We start from the raw sequence: 13,132 nt of genomic DNA, 5'->3' as shown, positions 1-13,132 counted from the left end.
AAGAAACTGCCACGTGAATAAACTCTCGAGCCAAGGAGACCAGATAAAAATGTTACCTACCTCCCATGTAACTGGAGTGATCAAGAACTATGGGGAAAGGATCATTGTGAGAATGGCCTGTGATCCTGAAGTCAGTCTAGGCAGGCTTCCTGGAGAAGGTGAGGTAGCAAGCTGCTCCAAGGATGTGAGTCATAGAGCTCAGCTGATGGGTGTCTCTGGAGTTTGCTGTAGCTCGTGTCTGCCCGTCTCCTGCAGTTGGAGCTCCAGCCCTTTTCTCTCTCCTCCTGTTGTCTGTATGAGGCTCACTTGGGGATGGATTCTGGGGCTAAAGAGAGTGGCTGTCACCCACACCTTGGGCACTTGTGGCCACACTGCCTACAGTTCTTGAGCTCGGGCCTTTCTGCTAGATCCCTCTCAGTCCCTCGCCCTCTGCACACACAGCTGACAGCTTCTGTTCCTGTGATCCCCTCACCATCTACCCTGTGGAGATCCCCCCAGGCCTGGGAGGGCCCTCACTGCCTACTGTCCCCAGAGGCTGATTTGGGTTATTGCGAGGCAATGCCGTGCGTTCCTGTGGATTCTCTTTGCACAGACCATATATTTTGTGTCCACTGAAAGCAGAGTTTTATTCTTTTAGATTCTCACATTTTTCTAACTAAAGGGAATATGCATAGCTAAACAGGAAGCCAGAAGGTAGGTCTTGCTTATATGCAGGTCCATGTAATCTGCTTTAGGACCTCGATATCATCCTTAATATTTGACGGCTTGTTTGTTCTTTCAACAAGTATCATTTGGGCCCTTTTTATGTGCCACACTCTGTGCCAGATGCTCGGCAAACTTACTGTGGGAATACAAAAAGTTCACCCATCTTCACAGCCAGAGTCAAGAATCCTTACATCCTCAACCTCAGACCTGCCCTGGGAATTAGAGCTTTTTTGCCCAGGGTCACAGTCAGTACATCCTGGTTAAAGAGCCCACTTGGCTCAGCATACCTACCCTTGCCCTTCCCCTACTGTCCCTGACCTCTGATGGAATCAGTTTGAGATAGTTTGTAGTCACAGGGCTTGCTTCTGGCACCCTGCACATGTCTGCAGTTGTGGATTTTGGTGGGGTATTGGGGGTGGGGGGGCACTGATGAATCAGTCCTATCTCCCACTCCCCAAAGGCAGATCAGGCCAGGACTGTCTTCCCCCCAAAGCCCAGCTTCTCAGTATGTGAAGGGTTGTCTGGAGCTGGTTGTGATATAGGAGGTCTTGTGCGGGGCCTGAGATCTGCATTTCTAACAACTTCCCAAGAGACGTCCATGCTGGTGGTCATTGGACCACACTAGGTAGTGAAGACTTCGGTTTTTATAGGTATCTCCTAATGCATCTTTTTACCTCCAGTCTGCTTTTGCCTTGCCTCCAAAGTCCATTTCTGCATGACAGAGAGGTGGGGATGATTCTGTAATAAAGGCCTGTTTGTGCGTCTCGCCCTCTTAAAACGATTGGGCAGCCTTCCTCATGCCACTAAAACTAAACCCAGACCCACTCTAGTTACTAGCAAAGCCTTCCAGAGTCGGCTGCCTTCCTACTCCATAGTCATTTCTTAAAGAAAAGCTCACTCGTGCAGTTGTTCCCCACCTACGTTTTGAACACTTGTAGTTGTTCTAGGCCCTGTGCAGGACGTGGCGGTGGGCAACGGGACAGACACCATTCCAGCTCACTTGGAGGTCACAGTCTGGCAGGGGAGACAGAAATAAATAACCGAACAAATACATATGTCATTTCACAGAGGGGGTGGGGGAGCGAGAGGGAGAGGGAGAGAGAGAGGGAGGCTTGATTTGTAGGGGATGGCGAGGGAAGGTCTTTCTGAGGAGGTGTCCTTTAAATGGAGAGTGGAGGGTAGAATGTATGTTCTAAATGGAGAAAATCGCATAGACCAAGGCTCCAAGGCAGGCTGGTGTGTTTAAAGAAGAAAAAGATGCCTGTGTGACTGTCACAGTGAGGGGAGAGGGGGCGGGAGGGTGAGAGAGCAGTCCAAGAGGAGACCTGTAGGCAAAGCTGGAAGGTGAGCCGATGGTCCAGCAAGGCCGGGCTTGGGGGACGCTGGTTACTATAACCGCCTTCTTCTCTGTGTCTGCCTTAAGAATGTCAGGCTCTAGACTCAGAAGCGGTGCCTGTCACCACCTTCACCAGGGACAGAACACAGTGCATGCCGGCTGCTCATTGAGTGTCATGGGCAGGAGGGGAGCCTCCAAGGACTCTGGCTAAGAAGGAATAGCAAGAGCCTGGTCTTTGTAACCCATCTGGGATTTGAGGGGTTGGATTTCAGAGAGCTTAGTGATTAAGAAAAATAAGCTGTCCCCACCCTGGGCCAAAGTGCTTAGCTAAACACCCAGCCCAGGGCTCTGGCAGAGAGTCAGAGGCTCCTGAAAATGATTCTGTCTTTGTGAAGGTCTAGTTAGTGTGGTTCAAATGATTCCCTCCAGCTCTGGAATAAACTGTCTGATCCTCAAGCCTGAGATTGGAGACGGGCCACGAAATGTCAGTGGAGGATCGGGGCTGTTGGGGCAAGTGGCATATTGCACATCAAACTCCAGCAAAAACCTGCCAGCTCACCTCTGCCTCTCATTCGCAAAAGGAGCTTCAAATGCCAGCTCCCCATGACCCCCGAGCTACAAGGAGCAGTAGTAACCTGTCAGCCGTGGCTTGAAGTGCTGTCAGTTGCCCCGGGAATGTCTCTGGAAATGCTTGCTGGTCTCGGCCCCCCTGCAGTCTGGGCAGGAAAGTTGCCTTTTGTTGTGGAAGGTTGCCTACCCATCGATACTGATAAATCGCTTGTCTAAGAGGCAGGACGGGATTTGGAAGAGTCCTTTGCAATGACTCCTGATTCTTCAAAAAAAGAGTGACTTCCGGATGCTGCTGGGCCCTCAAAGCTTTCACTGGCCTCAGCCTGCTCTTGGTCCAGTGTCCTGGAATTGCAGCCCCAGCTTAAACACAGCCCTCAGTTTCCCAGACCTGCTCAGCTATCTATTCCTAAAGCAAACAGAGAGACCTAAAGCATTCTTATCAGAAACTGTAGTATCCTTTTCCCCATTCTCCATATGCGGTATACTGAGGCCCACAGAGCCAAGGACAGTGGCAGATTTTGACACCCAAGGTTTCCTGCCTTGATATCTATAATCACCCACTTCTTTTTATAAATTTAAGTTTATTTATTTATTTTGAGAGCGAGAGAGAGTATGAGCAGGAGAGGGGCAGAGAGAGAGGAAGAGAGAGAATCCCAAGCAGGCTCCACACTGTTAGTGTAGAGCCTGATGTGGGGTTCGAACCCACAAACCATGAGATCATGACCTGAGCCACAATCAAGAATCAGGTGCTTAACCAACCGAGCCTTCCAGTTGCCCCCTACAATCACCCACTTCTATTTGAAGTTAAAAAAAGGAAGGGAGTCAGGGAGGGGTAACATTGGAGTGGAAAATGGTGTAGGTATTAGTCTTTGACATTAGTCTCCTACTTTTCTAGCTTATATGAACTTCTAGAGAGGTGACATCTTTTCCCTAAAGAAACGGATCACATGGTAGTCAGTCAGTCACTGTATGTTGACTGTTCTAGATCTCTGAGCCCACGGATACTTTTAAAACCCATTCAATGAGGCATCCTTCCAAGGGGATCTTTCAGTCGGGTGGTTTACTACTAGAAGTGTTTTAATAATTGCCCCCAAATACATGACCACCTTTTCATGGAGGTTTAAGAGGACATTTTCATCCTATAGACAAAGCTGTTGGGGGACCACAAGTAGATAGTCAGTTAATAAGAGTGAATGAGTTAACTATTCATGAACTCCACCCCCCAGAGTTACCACCTTTTGTGGGGGGGGGGGGGGTGGGGCAGTCATTGGGTTCAGGACACAAGAACTGAAGAGACCCTGAACATGATTAATAGGTGGGATTTGATATCGTAAGTCAAATTCACAAAAATGAATGTTGGCAAAACATCTTGTAGCCCTTGTCCCCATCATCATCAGGGAAACCCCCACCCCATAAGAAATGATCGCAGTCCTCCAGGGGGAGGCGTTTGCTCTCTTTGGGATGGATCTGAAGGCTGTGGGGCACACTGTCAGGAACAGGAGGAAGAAGGAGCCTGTATATCAGCTCTGTTCTGGATGCTGGGTAGTTGTCTTCAGGTGGTATCACACAAACTCTCCTGCTTCTATACCCAGAACAGTGTGAGGATCCTAGAACTTGAGGGAAGTGCTTAGAAGCCCCTGTCTTGGCAGAGCTCCTAGTGACCCGGCATCAGCAACCCACTCAGAGTTTTGTGACCAAAGGTAAAGTGGACAAAAACGCACCAAGTCTTGAGCTGAAAGGATATAAGGTGTTGCATGGCAATAAATGTTTATTCACACTCTGTATCCATAAAAGAGAAGGAATAAAAAACCACCGGTGGGGATAGACCAATTGAAGGCCAACCCTGCAGCTGCTTTGAAAGTATGATGTAGACCCTGCCCCTTGACTTGGGTTTGAGGCAGTGAGGATCGCCCTAGTCATCTTACTACCCTTGATGTCCTGTTATCCTGGCCAGAAAAACTGAACCAGTCCAGAAACTCCGTAAATTTTTATTTTCTTCCTTACCGTGTATCGTGCGTTGTCCTACTTGCTGTGGCTATGACAAAGGGCAAAGCAGACAAAGCCTCACTTTTCATGGGACTTAAAGGTAGGCAAATTGAAAAGCAATCTCCTTTTATCAGAACGGAAGTTCAGATGAAGGGCATTGAGTGCTGCAGGACACAAAGCAGGGCTACCGCCACCAGTTGGGAGGTGTGAATGGTTTTGGTGGAGGAAGTGATGATTCCGTGGAGATCTTAAGGCTGGAAGGAATCAACCAGAGCCAAAGTGGCATGGAGCACAGCACATCCATCCGAGGAGAGAGGGGGTTGAAGAGTTAGATGAAGGACAGCATGTCCCCTTGAAGGAGCTTGTGACCATTGGTATGGCTGGTCACATGTGATCTGGGGACAGGGAGTTAACTAGCTGCAGAAATGAGGCTGGAAAAGTAATAAGGGACCATTTCTGTAGGGACTTTGAAGGCCATGTGAGGGGGCTGGACTTTGCCCTAGCAGCACTGGGGATCCTATTAAGGGTTTCTGGTTTTGAATTCACTTGCACTGGCTACTAAGTAGACATGGTTGGGGGCAGGACCGGAGGCAGGGTAGCCATGAGGAGACTGCTGGTATGAGTGAGGCCCGGAAGTGTATAATGGTTGCAGAGATGGGCAGAAAACAGTCGACAGAGGCATTCAGGGAGTCAGAGCTGGTCTCGGTGACCATGTGAATTTCAGACACAAGGGAGTTGTTTCAGCTCTGAGCTCGGCAAAAGGCCTTCTTCACCATCCTAGTCCTGATGAGACTTGGAAATCCTCCTGCCAACAGCTTCGTGGAGTCAGCCTGGGCCAGCTGGGAACCCGTCATCTGTGAACCCCTTTGCTTCCTCTCCTGGCATCCATGTGGAAAGATGAGAGCTTATTGGGGTCTTGCCTGCCAACTTTTAATTTTGCCTGTGTGCAGAGGGGCACAGCCACTGCTGACCACAGTCCGGCAGCCTGGGCTTCAAGTGGGCAAGCTCAGCTTTCCTCCCTCTGGAGGGGAGAGCTGTTTGGGAAAATGTAGCGGCTCTGAGGTCCCTGGCGGCTCAGAAGGGAGGAGGACCCCACTGCTCCACGTCCTGTTTCTGGTAGACAGGCCTCTTTTAATAGGACTTCGTGGAGTCCCCTTAGTCTGGACCCATCTGACCAAAGCTCAGATGTCAGTGCTAGGACTGCTCATGTCCCCACCAGAAGCCACTGGTCCTTGGCCTGACCTTGAGGAGAAGGCTCCCCGAATGGAACAGGGAGGCCCTGAGAGCCAACTCTGTTCTCCCCCATGAGCCTGGCTGTTGGTAATTGGAAAACAAGCAGTCAGACACCCTTCTGCTCCCACCCCCCTCTCCAGAACGTTTACTTCCTTAATCACTGTTAAACAATTAGCAAATGGCTCATTTATGTCTAGACACAGAAGAGAGATGCAGAGTCAAGAGCTGCTGTGGAGGAAAATGTTTCTCTTCTGTTCTGAATGTGCTCTCGCAAGGGACGGCGAGAGAGAGCTTGCTTTACAGGGTTGGCATTTCTTTCAACATATTGTCGCTGTGGATTATATTATTTTCAGAGTCATCTTAATAGTTTCCAACAATTGCTACCAAGTAAAGGTCACGTTTGAAGTTTTTGGCAAATAGAGTCTCGGTTGGCCGGCATTTCCTATGCACAGACTGTTCTGAAGAGTGAGAGCAATCCAGGGTGGAGGTTGTAAGACTTTGCAAGATAGCATTAAACTTAGTGTCTCTTCCCAGTCTCCCCCAGGCTTTTGTGGCCCTGTGACTGTGACCGGCATGGGACATTTTTATGTACAGCTCCTCTTCTTTGCTTTTCAACAGAGCGGAGGGTGTCCATATTTTGGGGGATATTTTTGGATAACCCTGCCGCCATAGAACCCGCTGGGTGGGAGTTGTCTTCACTTGCAAGTGTCTCCTTGGTGAGGGCATTGTTTCTGGCTAACCGGAACATCACGTGATGGGAGACAAAAGGTGGAGGGCTTGCGTTGGCATGTTTGTGCATCAGGGGATTGGAACACAAGGGTAGTGGTGATGGCCCAAGGATAAGAGGACTAACAGCAATTAGGGGAGCCATTGGATGTGCCCATCTGGCAGCCCTGTGGAGGGTCAAGAAGTAGGAACAATCCCGATGCCATCCCCTTGTGCTCTAGGTAGCAGGGGGAGAGAGCAGCGGTGCACCCGTGGACCACGTGGACACCAGTGATCTGGGGAGGGAGTCACGTGGTAGATTTCATTATTTTGATTTTCTGTTGCTTAGGAAAAGCCAGCAAAACAGGCTTTTTGACTTTGCAGGTATACTCCGTGGATCTAACCAACTTTAAGCAGTTTTATATGTTAAAGCTTCAGCGATTTGGGGATTCACATCCCATCACAAGTGGCCCAACTTTGCTTTTCCACTCAGGTCTTGTTCATTTTCAGCCTCCTTTCCTCCATCAGGAGCAGCCAAATATCATTTAGACTGAGAGCTGGAATTCAGGGTGCAAAAACCCTCGACTCTTGGGTTAAATAGAAGTCTTGCCCTAGTTTTGTTATCCTCCCCTTTTCTCCTTCACGGGGATTTGGAAGGAGCAAGTACAAATAATACGTAAAATACCGATTGGGTGTTAGTGAGGATGTACGTTCTGGCTGCTCTAACAAAAATTCAAATGAAACAGAGGCTTAAACAGAGGTAGTTTTATTTCTCTCTCATGCAAACATCCCAAAGGCAAGCAGCCCAGGGAGGGTCACTGACCAGGGTCCTTTCAGCTCACCGTCCTGTCTTTCTCAGCCAATGTAGTTGTTGAGCTTCCGCACCTGGGTCCAAGGTGGCTGCTGTGCCCAGCCAGAAGGAAGGAGAAAAGGAAGGAGGCACAATCCAGAAGTCACCAGTGTCACTTCTGCTCACATCGTCTTGGACACAGCTTAATCACAAGGCTCCATGAGGCTGCGAAGGAGTCTGGGAAATGTAGTTTTTATTGTGGACGGCTATATGCCTAGCTAAAATTTGAGAGTCACATAATTAGAGGAATAGAGTGGATATTGGGGTTACCTTTCAGTCTCTATTGTAGTAATATTTTAAATCACAGTAATGACAAGAACAACATCGAAACAATAGCACTTAATTACTAATTTAGTAATTAATACATAGCAATAGGTACTCTGACCCTGTGCTGAGTGCCATCGTATTGTATTTCCTCTAGCTTTTCATCTAATTCCTACAACAGACCTATGAGGTAATACTTTTATTAGTCCCAAATGAATGACGAGTACATCGAAGCCCTGCAACGTTTCCAAGGGCAACACAGCTCGTAAGCAGGAGGGCAGATACTAGAACACGGGTCCACCTCTCACATCAGTCTTTACTTTCATAAGTGCAGAGCCGTCTGAAAAGTAATGTAAAATACCAGCTGTGTCATCAGGATGCTTTTGATTTCGTGTGACAGAAACATAACTCAAACTTTGCTTACTCCCAAAATGAGGATTTATTGCCATATAAGGCTAGAAAGTATACTGGGGTAGGCAGAGCTCAGAGAAAGAAGAGGAAATGCTGTGCTGTCGACATTGCATTTCCTTCTGTCTCTCTTTGTCTATCTCTGCTTGGCTTCATTCTGCAAAGAGGCTTTCTCCCCTTGGCAGAAAGTAGCGATTTTGACAGCCCCAGATTCATTTCCTCCCAGCCTAGAAGCTCAAGAGAAATTTACCAGTGTCTATGCTTCAACCCCAGGGAAGGATCCCGCCTGGCTCTTTCTGAATCCTGTGTCTGTCCCTTAATCAAATACCACGCCACACGACCCTCTTCCTCCCTACAATTCACTATAATCAAGGGCAGTATTTTTTACTGGAGGAGAGGGAGGGCAAGATTATTTACTGGACTGACAAGATTATTTACTAGTACACTGGGAGGGCAGTGTGCTACATAATCACCTCTTAAAATGTCAGATATAGTAATCTCATTAAAGGCTTCAGCTAAATGACACTAGCTTGAGCCTGTAAGGATATATTAAAGCATTCTGTGTTTCTATGAATGACAGGCATAGATGGGCACAGAAGCCAAGTCTATACCAGAATGTTAGTTATCTGGTTAAAGAGAGAGTTCATCGAAAATAGAGTAGATCCAGCATTATTTTAATTCAGAATTCTTTTCAACCATTTGGCCTAATGTTTTAATACTTCCTTCTGATCATGTGGCACATCTGTCCTCAGTTATATGAAGCATTTATTTCTTCTTGGAACATGCCAAGATAACACTGGCTTTTTGGCTCCCGAGGATAAACTTTTAGGCAAAATGGTTATTGTGACATTTTCGGGAAGCGCAGATGTTCAAACACCGTCCGTGGTGAAAATGCATCCACTGAATTTACACAGACTACTTCAACATGCAGATTAGTTATGAAGTTACAGCAGAAGGAAGCAATTCAGCTAATTATTTCACTACTTATTTCTATGTTCTATATGCAAACATGCATTTAACCAAGATTGGAAGAATAGGTATTCATTTCTTCTTCTCAAATGCCCTGAATAGGATGCCATGTAATTAGTTAGTGCTTTTGTTAAAAACACATTAGGAAGAATAACCTTCTTGTTGTCAGTTCTGTTGAATGCACAATTAAACCGTTTGATAAAGCAATTACCTGAACACAATTATGTTCATCCTCACCCCATCAGGAGATTAAATTAAGGATTAGGTAAAATTGCAAAGCACATGAGATCTCTGCCAACCCTTCTTTAGAAGACAGAAAGGTCCCTGGCCAGGATGAATTTGCACAGTTCTATAAATCTAATTAAATCGTTGCACAACAACTTTAATTAAGTTCATGATCATATTGCTTTTCTTTTTCTTTAAGAAAAAAAAAGCAAACAAAATATTCTTTGTTGGCATGCTGCTCTAGTGAGTACAGTCAGACTTCTTCACAACCTTTTCCAAGAGAACATTTGAGCCCCAGATTTGGGAAGTGCTCGTAGAGTCTTGTTATCTAAGCCTTGGACTAGGACCTTTATGTCATGAGGGAATGAGGTGGGTTAGGGTTGACCATGAATTGATGCCATAACTGCCTATCAAGAGGAATGGCTTTAATGATGCCCTCGCTTTTACCAGAGCAAGTTGTTGGGACTTGCCCCTTTCTGAAACCAATGGAACAGTTTTGCATGTTTACATATGATTGCATGGGACCGAAATGCCTCATCCTGTCATCAAGGGTGGTTTTCCTGAGATGCTGGGTTCCATCCGGGAAACGTGCTCAGAACAGCAGACCTCAGCATCAGGGGAGACCCCGTGTCCAAGAGAGCACTTTTCCAAAGTTCTTATCTAAAGATACTGAGGACTGCTTTGAAATCTGCACCTCCCTGAAGGCTGCCTGTGCAGTGGTGTCCAGATGAGAGAGACCAGGTGCTATGGGAACATGGGGACGCTGACCAGAGTGATCAGGTGGAGTACATTATAAGGTTTTCTTTGCTTTCTTCTCTCCTCGGAGGGAGGTCAAAAGATGTTATCCTGTATCAGCATGGATGGGATGCTCCTAAGATGGTTCATCTCTCATGTTAGCTTCATATTTCCTCCTGGAAGATCTCTAGACCCTCTGGCCCCTCTTGAGAGCACGTGCACATAGAGTACAATTCCCTGCTATCAAACAAAGCAAGACAGAGGTGGAGTAGAGAGGATGCATCCCCTTTTTTGTTTGTTACTTTCGGCCTTTTAATGTACATGACAGGGTAGAATGGCTTGACTCTCTCTTATCCACATCCACCTCCACCAAAAAAGGAATAACTATATTCCTGACATTTCACCTTTGAGGCTTAGACTAAGCATCTCAGTGAAGTGTCTGTGAGCCCTTCCTGCTAAGCGAGGTCATTTCTTTCCTCTGAGCTCCAACAGCACAAGGTAGTATACTTGTGCTGGCACATTTATTGCACCCCCTTGGAACTGTTCACAGTTGAGTGTGTGTCTCGCCACATGATGAGCTAGAGAGTCTGAAAACTGTAACACAGAGCCCCTCGGTAGAATACCCTTTTAAATAGCTGAGTTTGCAAGATGTAAGGGAAATCCCTGGTTGGGAGGTGGGGAGAAGGAAAACCAGAGCGGATACCGACCACTGCCTTGGGTGCCCTGGGGCAGGGGCGGTGGAAGGTAGTCCATCTGACCAAGAGGTTTTAGGGGTAACAGCTAACCTGTAGACTAGAGACAATGCTTTATGTCTTTACAAGTTGGGAAATTCGAGGTGACACCCCACACGTAAGTCCAAAACCTTCAGTGAGTTCACCCTGAATTAAAAGGTGGGCTTTATTGAAAAAAAAAAATTCTGCCTGTTGGTCAGATATTTCTTCTAAGATAACACTTGTCAACTTCAGCCTGATTCTGCTTTGCAAAAGAAAAGATCACCGGTAACACTTCTTAAGGAAGAACCTGCATTCATTCCTATAGAGCACGGGTGGTACACCAAACATATAATGACTACCATAAGACACAGGCACAAATCAGTTAGATCTGAGGGCAGCTGTTAAGCTGTCCTGTGGCGTATTGTGTGAATGGCGACCTGAGTATGTGGTTCCAATGGATACTCCTGGCATAGTATGGAAATTTTCAAGCTGATTAATTGACTTCAAGTAGCCCTGTTTGGGAATGCACCGACATTCCTATAGATGTGAATCCTCTCTGGAGGGCCGAGCCATCAGCTCAAGCTTCACAGGATTCCCTCAAAACCCCGTCACACATGACTCATAGTTCTTAAAAACGTAGAGTGAAGTAAGCCACCATGGGCAAGAGGGAGCACAGACCACAAACAGTAGAATTCGACCCCCAAGAACTTGAAAGTTGGATTTTCATGCAAAATCAGTACAGATGTTCAAAATGTTTAAATTTTAAAAAATGACAATGTAAAACTTAAGCAATGAGTTACATGTAATCAAAAAACACTGGCTCTGAAAGGCAGAAATATAATCATTAAAAGTACATTTTAATGACGAGAACACATGAAAACCATGAGAAAGAAACCACGGCTCCAGCTCCTTATTCTAAATTTCGTAATTAAAAACACCTAGCTAAACACATATTATTTCTGTACAAATCATATTTCAGGATAACTCTAAATCTCTGTTCAATAGAGGAAGATTCTTTGCAGAAGAAGTATAGCTAATAAATGCAGAAGCAATAACAGAACAAGGAAATCACCATTTTTCAGCCCCTAATGATACAGCTGATATGGGCAGTGATCAAGCATGGAAGAAACCATTCGTCAAAAGGCTGATAATGAACTTTAGGGTATTTTTAAATAAAATGTTTATTTACTTATTGAGAGAGGGGTGGGAAGGGAGAGGGAGAGGCAGAGAGAGAAGAGAGAGAGAGAGAATCCCAAGCAGGCTTTGCGCTGTCACTCAACTCTGAGATCATGACGAGCTGAAATCAAGAATCGGATGCTTACTCGACGGAGTCATCCAGGCACCGTTGAACCTCAGGCTATTAACTCCTGAGCCATCAGATGAATCAGAGAGTCACTGAAATGGGCAGCTGGCATTGTTTGTCTTCTGGTGTCCTGTGGTGCCTCATGGGTATGTGAAGTATTTTTATTGAACTTAATTCTAGTCAAGCCTATGATGCCATGTTCCACTTACAGAATGTGCAGGAGGGAAAGGAGGCCCCACAGATGCAAACAGACAAATTTGGAGTGTGAGGTTTTCAGGGACCCACTTTCCCCATGGAAAAAGGCAGAGTGGGACACATAACTGCCAAATGTTTTGTGAATACTCGTTGCACCCAAAGGGAAACAAGCCAGGAGAAATGCAAAAGAGAAAGATGCTTTGGGGACTCTCAGGAAAATTGATAAGGAAGTGGGAATTAGATAGGGTAGTAGCATTGCAGTTGAGTAAGGAAAACCCACATTTTTAAAGAGGTATCCTGTGAAGAGCATAGAGGGCTTGCTTTATGATAATTTGCCAAAAAAAGAAAAGTATATTCTTTGAGGGAATAAAATATCTCCTGTTAACCTTATCGTCAGTGTTGAACACATAAAGTGAATGAGTATCAGGAAAAGGAAGGAAGTTATGTTTGCAGGACAAGTTTAGGGATAGCCAAGGATATAAATCTGTAAAACTTTAAAAATATATATGTCATAGACTGAAATACAAAATTTAAAACTATAAAACTTCTAGGAAAAAGTTAGAAGAATCTTTGTGCCTTGGATTAGGCAAATATTTCTTAGATACAGCACCAGAAGCATGTGGCCATAAAACATAAAATGGATAAATAGTTTTTACTTCCGCCTTCAGAAGACACTGTTAAGCGAATGAAAAATGCAGCCACAGCCTAGTATAAAACATTTGAAAATCATGTAACTCATATAGGACTTGCATCCAGCATATATAAAGAGTTCTCTAAATTAAAAAAAAAAACAAAAACGTAGACAACCTAATAAAAATGGGCAAAAGATGTGAGCAGGCATTTCATCAAAGAAGATATGTGGATGGTAAATAAGCACATAAAAGATGCTCCATATTATTGTCCTTGAGGAAATGCAAATTACAACCACAGTGAGA

General features: G+C 45.6%; 1 protein-coding gene across 2 annotated transcripts in view; it reads left to right on the top strand.

Moving 5' to 3' along the window:
* Positions 1-13,132, top strand: part of SPOCK1 (SPARC (osteonectin), cwcv and kazal like domains proteoglycan 1) — a 516,437-nt gene that overhangs the window by 382,314 nt on the left and 120,991 nt on the right. The gene's annotated exons all lie outside the window — the stretch shown is intronic.

The sequence above is a fragment of the Leopardus geoffroyi genome, chromosome A1, assembly GCF_018350155.1.
Source record: "Leopardus geoffroyi isolate Oge1 chromosome A1, O.geoffroyi_Oge1_pat1.0, whole genome shotgun sequence".
NCBI classification, from domain to species: Eukaryota; Metazoa; Chordata; class Mammalia; order Carnivora; family Felidae; genus Leopardus; species Leopardus geoffroyi.
The sequence above is the reverse complement of the archived record's forward strand: the minus strand, read 5'-3'. Positions and strand labels throughout refer to the sequence as shown.